Here is an 11,547-nt window from a genome sequence, read left to right as displayed (position 1 = left end):
AGACTGTTTGTTTGCGTAAACGCAAGAACAATTCTAGTGCTGCCCAGCCCATGGATATTCATGTTCTTCAAAGCCAGCCCGCCCAGGAGGTCGCGTTTAAAGACTCTTCCACGGTTCGTGTGGGTAATAAACTTGTTCGCAATAAGCCACCCACCCAGCCCTCTGCTATGCGACCCAGGCGTAATTCAAACGCTGTAAAAAGTAATGTACAGACTGCAAGTGAAGCGGGAGTTGATGTTCCACCCGCCCAACCCACGAGTTGTCGTAAGCAGCGAACACGCGCTAAACGAGCTGATTTTGTGTCTTCCGCCTCCACTGCACCGATCCAGAGACAGTGTAATAAACTATTTGTGAAGTTACGCATCCAGGATAAGACCTTCAATTTTCAATTAGACACTGGTGCGTCTGTGACTCTCATAAATAGTGCTACGTATGCGGCTATCGGCCGCCCTAAACTTTCAGCGGCAAAACATTCTTTGGCTACTTATAGTGGCGAACACATTCCTGTGTTAGGTGTATGTAGCATGCCAGCCACATTCCGTGGCAATACAAAAACAGTTTCATTCACAGTGCTCCGCGCTACCGACAGTGTAAACATTTTCGGATTAGACTGTTTTGACTTGTTTGGCCTGTCTATCCAAGACAATGTGTTGCAAATTAATTCTGTTGTTGTTCCTCCAGACAGCATAACCGATTTGAGTAAACGATACAGTGACATATTTAAAGACGAACTAGGTTGTGCTGCGATCTTTGCCGCTCATATTACGTGAAAAGATAATGCTCAGCCTCGATTTTGTCGTGCTCGTCCAGTGCCTCACGCCCTCCGGGCACCTGTGGAAGATGAACTTCGTCGTTGGCAAAACAACGGTGTTATTCAACCCGTTTCAGCGAGCCAGTGGGCTTCTCCCTTAGTTACTATAAAAAAACCGTCTGGCAAGTTACGTTTGTGTGCTGATTTTAAGTCGACAGTTAATCCTCAGACTGTCATTGGTTCTTTTCCTTTGCCTAGACCGGACGAGCTGATGGATAAGTTAGGGGAAGCTCGTTTCTTTTCCAAAATTGATCTCCGTGAAGCATATTTGCAATTGCCCCTCGACGAGCAATCACAACAGTATTTTGTCATAAACACGTCGTTGGGGTTGTTCCGTTTCCTGCGTTTGCCTTTTGGTGGTGCGTCAGCTCCAGCTGTTTTTCAGCGTTTTTTGTCACAACTTCTGGCTAATGTGCCATCGTGTTGCAACTATTTAGACGATATTGTTGTGTCCGGTCGGACGCCTGCTGAACATTTCCGTAATTTGGAGTGTTTGTTTAAAGTGTTGTCTCAGGCAGGCCTACGTTGCAACATCGATAAATGTTCCTTTTTCCTTACGGAGCTGGAGTATCTGGGACATGTTATTAATGCTCAAGGCATTCATCCCTCCCAGTCACATTTAGCAGCTATTCGTGATTTGCCCGCCCCTCGCAATCTGCAGGAATTGCAAGCAGTTCTTGGCAAATTGACATATTATATTAGGTTTATACCTAATGCATCACAGATTGCTGCACCGTTGCATCGTCTCCGCCATAAGAATGTTCTGTTTGTGTGGTCAGCTGATTGCCAATCAGCCTTTCAGCAGCTTAAAGAGGCTTTATTGAATGATCGTTGTCTGGTCCATTACGACCCTAACAAGCCTCTGGTGTTAGCTTGTGATGCCTCTTCTTTCGGCCTCGGTGCTGTGTTGTCTCACCGAGTCGGTACCACCGAACGTCCTATTGCGTTCGCATCTGAATTGCTAAACAAAGCTCAGTGTAATTATAGCCAATTGGACAAGGAAGCGTTGGCTGTTGTGTTCGGTGTCACAAAATTCCATCACTACCTCTATGGTAGACCATTCTATTTAGTAACAGATCACAAGCCCCTGACGTCACTGTTTCATCCGTCTAAACCACTTCCTCAGCGGACAGCTCAGAGACTACAACGTTGGGCTCTTTTGTTATCACAATACCAGTATGAGATACTGTATCGCCCTACAGCTCAGCATGCAAACGCTGACGCGCTTTCTAGATTGCCGATTGCTGCGGATGATGTCTTCGATTCCTCTGACGACTCTTGCCATCAGATTGACGCCGATGAGCATCAATCCCTCCGGGATTTTCCGATTGATTATCGTCAGGTGGCACGTGAGACAGCTACGGATCCTCATCTGAGTTTACTATTACGTTTTGTTCAACGTGGTTGGCCGTCCAAGGCAAAGGACATATCGGATCCTGTGGTTCGTCGCTATTATCCGCAACGTCATCTGTTGTCTGTTTCGCACGGAGTTTTGCTGTTTCGCACCGAGAATGACCAGCTTCGTGTAGTGGTTCCCCAAGTGCTCCAATCCAAGGTCCTCGACTTGTTGCATCAAGGTCATTGGGGAGTGGTCCGCACCAAGCAGCTTGCCCGCCGTCATTGTACATGGATCGGCATTGATAAGCAGATTACGCAGATGTCTACAGATTGTTCGACGTGTGCCGAACACCAAGCTGCTCCGCCTCAACGCTATTTTGAGTGGGCACGCCCTGCCGGTCCCTGGCAGCGAGTACATATTGATTTCGCTGGTCCATATTGGAATTCTCGTTGGCTCATCGTGATAGATGCCTTTAGTAATTTTCCGTTTGTTGTGCCCATGCAGTCTACAACGTCTGCACAAACTATACAGGCGTTGACTTCAATTTTTTGTATTGAGGGTCTTCCAGAAGTTTTAGCGTCTGACAATGGTCCACAATTTACCTCTGCTGAATTTGAAAGTTTTTGTTCTGCCAATGGCATTCGCCATGTTCTTACTCCGCCGTTCCACCCTCAATCGAATGGTGCAGCGGAACGTTTTGTACGTACTTTCAAGGATCATATGGACCGCCTTCGTGCTACGCACTCTCGTCAGCAGGCCCTCATCACGTTCCTGTCGTCGTACCGGACCACGCCACGCGACGGCCCTTCGCCTGCGGAGCTTCTCCACGGCCGTCGTCATCGCACCCTACTACGGTTGTTGCACCCCCCGGATCGACCCGCCGCTTCTGAGCATCGCACGCGTTTTCAGCGCAACTACGCCGTTTTTTTCAGAGTTTATCACGGTCGCCGTCGTTGGGAACGTGGTATCGTGATAAGTGTCCAGGGTCGCGGTTTTTATACTGTTCAAGGTGCTACTGGGGTGCACAGGAGGCATCAGAACCAATTGCGCCACGCTGGCCGCCCGGATTCTGCCGCTCGTTCTTTGTCCACAGATTTGGTCCGCGGCGGGTTCCAGCCGCGCCTTCCGACTTCGCTGCCGCCCCCAGGGCCGCAGCAGCAGCCGTCGCCGCTACCACGCCGACATCCCATCCCGTTGATGCCTCCCGCGCAGCTTCATCCGGGAGCGCCCCCGGTGGTCGCTCCGGCGCCTGCGGTCCCGCTTCAGTCGCCACCGCCTTCGGAGCTGATGGACGTCGACCCCTCAGCCGGGCCGCCTTCCCAAGCGGTGGCTGTGCAGCCTGTCCTGCAGCCGCTTTCCTTGGGCACCCCCAAGGAGTCTGACCCCGCAGCGCCTTGTCCGGCGCTCACTCAGCAGCCGTCGACGCAGCGTCAGGAGACGCTGCCTCTCTTCGTGGGTCCCGACGCCCCGTCACGTCGAGTACCAGAAGCTGCGCCCGTGGTCACAGGCGGGCACCCTGACCTCGGTTTTCAGTCGGTGTTTCCCGAGGCCCCGCGCGGATAATGCTGGGGTGCGGACCGGGGACTGCCACCGACAACAGTCTCCGCCCCGGTCTCTTCTGCTACCCCTGCGGCCAGACCCCTCCCCCGCCGTCGACGCTCGCCACGTCATTATTCAACGACGGAGCGGCGATTTGGGGGGGAGGAGTGTTATATCCTAGCCAGTAATTCCAACCGAGCCCGCTGCCAAAAGGTTGGCAGCATCAAAGTCCGGACGCCGTCCGCATAAGCAGCGCCAGCGATACAGGAAATCGCCGCAAGTCTGCGCGCGCCACCGCTGGCTTCTGGCTTCTTAAGCGCTGGAGTCGCGAGCGCTAGGACAGTTCTGTATTCGCCGCTCAGTTGTATACTCGCCACCGAATTGTGTACTTGCTAGTCATTTGTGTGTTCATCGCAGCAGAGTTGTTGTTTGTCGTCAGCCGACGCTGACCTAGCCGCTCCGACTCGAACTAGACAGATTTCTGTAGACACGGAGTTCACGACCTTGTTTCTGTATCTTCGTTAATAAAGATAAGTACCGACTTTTATTTAATCTGAGTGTTTGGACTTTCATCTTTCTGTTCACAGTTCCAGCGGACCGGTCGGCCCGCAATTAAAAGTGTGGCGGAGACTTCGTAAGCCGTTTCTACAGCGAATTGCTTGTCGCTACGAACGCCGCCACAAAAGTTTACTCTTCTTGTACTTAAGTCAGCATTGTGCCTTTTGACACCGACACCGAACTCTCCGACACCGACACCGAACTCTCCGACACCGACACCGAACTCTCCGACACCGACACCGAACTCTCCGACACCGACACCGAACTCTCCGACACCGACACCGAACTCTCCGACACCGACACCGAACTCTCCGACACCGACACCGAACTCTCCGACACCGACACCGAACTCTCCGACACCGACACCGAACTCTCCGACACCGACACCGAACTCTCCGACACCGACACCGAACTCTCCGACACCGACACCGAACTCTCCGACACCGACACCGAACTCTCCGACACCGACACCGAACTCTCCGACACCGACACCGAACTCTCCGACACCGACACCGAACTCTCCGACACCGACACCGAACTCTTCGACACCGACACCGAACTCTTCGACACCGACACCGAACTCTTCGACACCGACACCGAACTCTTCGACAAACTCTTCGACAAACTCTTCGACATGGTCACATCTCCAGTAATCCCATGTACTTTGATGGGTTAGGACTCTGAAAGATCTATTCTTTCATGAGACGTGGAGTGTAGCGGTCTTTTTGGTCAATGAATGTGTGAGGATGGTCTTTTAAAGATGAGGAGAATGCTTTGTGACTCCCTTACGCAGAGAGATGGATCGTAAATTAAGGACTATGTTCGAGGTCTTAGAAATATGTGGAGCACTGTTTGGTATACTTTGATGATTTAAGTGTTCGAGAATTAACTGTTAATGTTTGTACTGAATAGTCATCTATCCATGTTCGCAATGGTGCTCGCAATGTAGAGAAGGTGTGGTTTAGCTATGATACTGAAACTGAGGAAACATGCTGTCACATGAATCGCTGGTGTTGAAGTTAGAGTAATAATAAACATGAAACGTGATAGCTCGAACAATTTTAGAGTACATGGATGGTGTCTTTTCCATCCCATCCCTGCATTCATTAGCAGATAATGATTGACTGATATGGCTTCTTTGAGTTGGAGGGAAAATTTTTCTTGGACGGACGGCAACTTCTGTGGGTTCCCAGCAGGGAAGCATTCCTCATATTGCACTCATGTACTTGATCACTGAGTGGAAAGGGGGTCGCATAGTCGTCAGCTATTACGTCTGTGTGAGGGATGAGTCTAAATGTATAGGTTGTCATTCGCTTTTGGACATCAGTTTGGAGACCTACGCCTATGCCGTGAAAGTCTACTTTCGTTGTGTTGTAAGTGGGTTTTTAGTTAAAATAAGATGTGTGGCGTGTTACGGTAGTTGCAGTAATAAAATTATTTACACCACGCGATGTCTAGTTTTCTGCGAGAGGTGTCCTAATGTTAATTTAGAACATGAGACAAACATGGAACTTATGGCAGAAAAACGAAATATTTGTTTTCTAACAAGCTTTTGTACAACTACAGTGTGAGACAACTAAACAGGACCAGAGGGAGGGTGTCATTGCGCCCACATCTGTGCCTGTGTGACTTCTAATTCGTATGAGCTTTTGCAGTTCCTAATTTTCATCTGATGAGCTGCCTGATTTGAATGGACGTGGATCTGTAGTAGCCTACTTGTATCTAGTTTGGGGACGTACAAAATTGCGTGCATTTCCAGCGAATTGTTAAAACGGAACGACACGAATTAGTGTAACAGGACTGTTTCTACAGAGGTTGCTGAAGGTGGTGGATATGTCTTTCTACGACTTTGGCTCAGTTCAGACTGAAATTGGACCGATCACATGCGCGAAGCTGCAGAAGTGGGATCAGTTGCACAACGTGTAGGGGGTCAGTAAAACCATGTTGGAATTTTACTGTAGAAGCTAGGTTCGGGAAATATATGATCGACTTGTGGGTGTGAGCGTATGCAAGTATGTGTTTGAATGGACGTAATTTCTGACATGTAGCGTAACGATTGAGATCTTAGAAGTTAGTAGATGATGTCCTGATTGAGGTAATAAGAAGGAAAATACACACTACTGTCTGTCATCGCCTATAACTCAGCGGATGTATTGCGAAAACTCTGACATGGTCTCGAGACAGGGTGTGTTGTCGAAACTAATGAATTATCTAGCTGGGTGCGGTTTGATGAAGTCGCAAACACCGTGTGCATACCACGTTCCTCAGCCGAATCACTTTCAAACCTCAGTGATTTTATCGCGAGATTGCATCGTTGAGTGTTAATACACACACATTTCTATGATCACCGTCATGGTATTTGTCCGGAAAACGCCACCTCATTCAAGGTAATGTCGTACCTCAATTAGTAAAGCAGTTATAGGTTTTAACATGGATACTTGCGTGCACCTGTAGAACCAAGAGCGCTTGTGAGTGTAACATGCACTAGTTGCTGGGATTGGGATTTTTTTCTTTAACATCTTGTTGGTTGGTTGTAGAAGGGACCAAACTACACGGTCATCAGTCCCTCCGACCTTAGATTAACTAAAACCGATAAAATTCCACATCAGGAGAGGCAACGACAATGTCCATAAAATGAGAAACAAATGGAGGGAAGGAAGGAAGGAAGGAAGGAAAATGGTGGAAGAAGATGTGAGGGAAAGAGTGACTAATGACAGCGGCGGGAAGGAAGAATCACGGGAGACAAGATAGGCGCTCAAGACGTAACAGACCCCTTAACGAAAGGAGTGGGAAGGCAGAGGGCCAGGGTGAACCACGAAGCCTAGTTGAAGCCAATCCAGTCATGACAAAGGGGGGGGGGAGGGGGGAGCCTGCCATCCCCTCCACTCACTGAAGAGGTGGAGGGTCCCCTCCTTAAATGAAGTGAAATCCCATCACGAATAAAACTTTAAATGAGATCCATCGCTGAGGCATTGTTAGCCAACACCAGCAGTAGAGAGTCTGGAAACCTACAAGTCTGCCATAGGGTGGCTAAGTTGGGGCAGTCCATTAAGATGTGATCCACAGTCAACATCGATCCCCAACGAGAGTGGGAGGGGGGGGGGGGGGGTCCTCATGACAGAGGAGGTAACTGATTCAAAGAAGTATGGCCATTGCATCGCCAGCAGAGGATGACAGGATGACAGGACGACAGAGGCCTTAAGAGAATCCTTAATTGCCCTGAGCTAGTTAAGCGAAGTAAGAGTGCTCCATTCTGCATCCCAAAGGCCCAAAACCTAACGACATAATGCCGAGCAAAGGTCTATTCCCGGAATAGCAAAAGCAACAGGTGGCCTGGTAGTTGCTAATTTACCCAGTCCATCGGCAAGTTCATTGCCAGGAATCCCATCATGGCCTGGGGTCTAAAATACCACCGAGCATCCACGTTGATTGAGAAGAGAAAGGAACTCCTGGATAGCAATAACCAATGGGTGGCGAGGGAAGCACTGGCGGATAGCGTGCAAACCACTCTATGAGTCACTGCAGATAGTGAAGGATAATCCTGAGCAGGAGCGGATATGTTCCAGTGTGTGCAAGATGGCTACCGATTCCACAGTAAAAACACTACAGCCGTCTGGCAAGGAACGAAGTTCCGTGCATCGTGCATAGGTGTAAGCAAAACCAGTGTGACCAGCAACTACGAAGTCATCAGTACAAATCACTTCTGAACCCTGAGGAACACTGAGGAGACAGGAGAACTGGTGGCGAAGAGCCAGTGGAGGGAGAGAATCCTTTGAATCGATTGAGGGATCAAGACAGAGCTGCATCATATAATACTGCACCAGCCATCCTAATGCAGAGCCCTGTTGGAGTTTATCAGAGTTAACTTTGCCCTCGTCTAGACGACCAAATAGCGAACTGATAATACGTGTTGGGCGGCTTTCGTGATCAAGTGGAAATTTGGGAAGATTACGTACGGATGTGCGTTTGCGTTTGACTGTTATTCCCACCCATGTAACTTGTTCGGTTGACTGCTTCTGCACATTTCGTGCCTTTATTTAGTTGAGGGAAGACCGATTGTGGTGTATGGGACACGTTTGCTTGTTCTCTAGACATGGGAAAGACCTTAGTTGACTTGTAAATTATAGGCGTGATTTGGAATCTGTTACATGATCGACATCGGTATTCGAGAGGGGACATATCCGTTTCTTCTATTTGGTTCTAGTTACTCCGTGGTTTACAGCACCCTGCACCTCGCTAAAGTTTGGTGTTTCCATACAAACAATTTATATTCTAAATCTTGGGAATTATGTTGTGCTAGGGATCGGTTGGATGCCGTCTAGTGCTTGATATTGAGAAGTATCTCCGAAGTGGTATAATGTTATGACGAAAATGTGTGTTCTTGTAATCCTGGCGTCTGGATGTCTGTAGAAAAGGAAGCAGGTTCGGATCAGAAAGACTAACACGTTTGTGGCAGAGGTGTAGCAATCACGAATTTTTAGGACAGTTTTTTTTTTTTGGTAGGGTTTAAGGGCGCTCAACTGCTGAGGTCATTAGCGCCCAGTCACTGGTGTTAGAGCACATGGAATCTGCTAAAACTCAAGGGGATGTGGGGACACCAGAAGGACCTGACAAAGATGAAGATAAAAGAAGTAAAAAGGTTAGATGTCTTTGGACAAACCAGTCAAAGTTATAAAACGCAGAGTACGAGCAGCTGCTCGAGCGTCATCAGCTAAAACATCCGGTAAAGTAGATGGCAGGGACAGCATAACACGAAATTGACTAAAACGGGGACACGACAATAAAACATGGCACACTGTTAATGCCTGACCACAAGGGCACTGCGGGGCTGGGTCACCGGAGAGCAGGTAGCGGTGGCTAAACCGGCAATGCCCAATCCGCAACCTGGTCAGAAGGACCTCCTCGCGCCGAGATGGTCGGGAGGATGTTGTCCAAGCAGTTGGGAGCGGTTTTACTGCCCGGAGCTTGTTTCCTTGGAGGGATGACCAAGCATCCCACCACAACGACACAAGCCTCTTACATACATCCCCACGAGCGTCAGATGACGGGACACAATGGGAGGCTGGCCGAGGCAGGAGGACTGCAGCCTTGGCTGCAGCATCCGCAGCCTCATTCCCAGGCACTCCTACATGTCTGGGAACCCAGAGAAAGCTGACAGAACCACCATTATCAGCGAAAGAATGGAGGGACTGCTGTATCCGTTGAATCAAGGGATGGACCGTTTAGGGAGCTCCAATGCTCTGAAGAGCACTGAGTGAGTCAGAGCAGAGTACATACGATGAATGGCGGTGGCGGCGGGCATACTGAACGGCCTGATGGAGAGCAAAAAGCTCGGCCGTAAAGCTGGAACATTGGTCGAGGAGCCGGTATTTAAAGGTGGCGGCCCCGACGACAAAGGCACAGCCGACACCATCGTCAGTTTTGGAGCCATCGGTGTAAATAAAGGTGTGACCGGCAAGTCGAGCACGAAGTTCGACAAACCGTGAGCAATACACTGCAGCCGGAGTACCCTCCTTCGGGAGTGAGCTGAGGTCGAGATAAATAGGAACCGGAGCCTGGAGCCAAGGTGGTGTCGGGCTCTCACCCTCTCTGAAGGTGGTAGGGAGGGCAAAATCCAATTGTCGAAGCAGGCGACGGAAGCGGACTCCGGGGGGGCAGCAGGGCAGACACATACAACCTGTACTGACGGTCGAGAGAATCGGCGAAGAAGGACTTGTAAGAGGGGTGGTCAGGCATAGCCAACAGCCGGCAGGCATACCGACACAGCAGTACGTCGCGCCGGTAGGTCAATGGTAACTCGGCAGCTTCAGCATAAAGATTCTCCACAGGACTAGTGTAGAAGGCTCCGATCGCAAGACGTATCCCCCGATGGTGGATGGAGTTGAGTCGGCGTAAGAGGGACGGCCGAGCGGACGAGTAGACGAAGCTCCCATAATCCAGCTTCGATCGGACTATGGACCGATACAAGCGAAGCAGGACAGTGCGATCCGCTCCCCAAGATGAACTGCTAAGAACTCTGAGGACATTAAGGGAACGTGTACAACGGGCCGCCAAATAAGAGACATGTGGAGACCAACACAGTTTCCTGTTCAACATGAGCCCTAGAAACTTAAATAATGTGGAACGCTTCACGATTTTGCGTGTCATCCTTGCGCAGGGGCCATGCTAATCTTCTCTGTATCGTTCCAATTTTAGTATATGTACCGCCGAAGCGAGTACTAGGACAGTTCTGACGTGTTTTTTTTTTTGTTTGTGGTTTTAGGGCGCAAAACTTCTATGGTCATTAACGCCCAGCCCGTGACGTAGAAAACAGGAAAAAAACGAAATTTAAAATCAGCAGCAATGGAAACATAGTCAGAAATTTGGAGAAACTAAAGGCAGAAGGAATGCTTAAAAGTCCACTATAGAAAGGGGTTGGTTGTCCACAAAAAAAAAAAAAGCTTCAAATGACTGACGTCATTTCACTGTCACTAATAAACTGTAGAACGCGGTCAGCTGAGCGCGTGTCATCTGCTAAAATCGACGATAGATCAGGCGATAGCTGTAGACGGGAGCGTAACGGATTAAAATAGGGGCATTCAATTAAAAGGTGTCTGACCGTCCACAGCTGAGAGCAGTGGGGACAGAGTGGGGGAGGATCACCGCTTAAAAGATGTCGATGACTAAAAAGACAGTGCCCTATCCGGAGTCGAGCTAAAATTACCTCCTCCCGACGACGCGTTCGGGAGGAAGAGGTCCAAGCGCAAGGAACGGCTTTCACTTCCCGCAATTTATTGTGGGGAAGTGTTGACCAATGCGCATGCCATAAATGAGTAACTTGGCGACATAAACCGCTCCGTAGATCGGTAAACGGAAGAGACTGAAGAGCTGGCCGAGGAAGAGAGACTGCAGCCTTGGCCGCTATATCGGCCGCCTCATTTCCACAGATACCAGCGTGTCCCGGGAGCCAGAGGAACGCCACTGAGACGCCCCCCAGGTGGAGCAAGCGCAGACAGTCCTGAATCCGGTGGACCAGAGGGTGCACAGGGTAAAGAGCTTGGAGACTTAGGAGAGAGCTGAGAGAATCTGAGCAGATTACGTACTGTATCCGCTGATGGCGGCGGATGTAGTGGACAGCCTGGAGAACAGCGTAAAGCTCTGCAGTATAAACCGAACACTGGTCGGGAAGCCGAAAGTGATTTGGGGTGTCGCCAACAATATAGGCACTCCCTACACCTAACGATGTTTTCGAGCCATCGGTGTAAATAAATGTGGCTTCCGTCATTTGTGCACATAGAGCAGCAAATGCCCGACGGTAAAC

At 49.7% G+C, this 11,547-nt stretch overlaps 1 non-coding gene across 1 annotated transcript; it reads right to left on the bottom strand.

The window, feature by feature from the left end:
* Window positions 1–10,359: 10,359 nt before the first annotated feature.
* LOC124551535 lies at window positions 10,360–10,466 on the bottom strand. The gene has a single exon (XR_006967897.1). It is a non-coding gene; the product is annotated as a U6 spliceosomal RNA (small nuclear RNA).
* Window positions 10,467–11,547: the final 1,081 nt, after the last annotated feature.

This window comes from Schistocerca americana, chromosome 9, assembly GCF_021461395.2.
Source record: "Schistocerca americana isolate TAMUIC-IGC-003095 chromosome 9, iqSchAmer2.1, whole genome shotgun sequence".
NCBI classification, from domain to species: Eukaryota; Metazoa; Arthropoda; class Insecta; order Orthoptera; family Acrididae; genus Schistocerca; species Schistocerca americana.
Note: the sequence above shows the minus strand (reverse complement) of the source record. Positions and strands in the feature narration are given on the sequence as shown.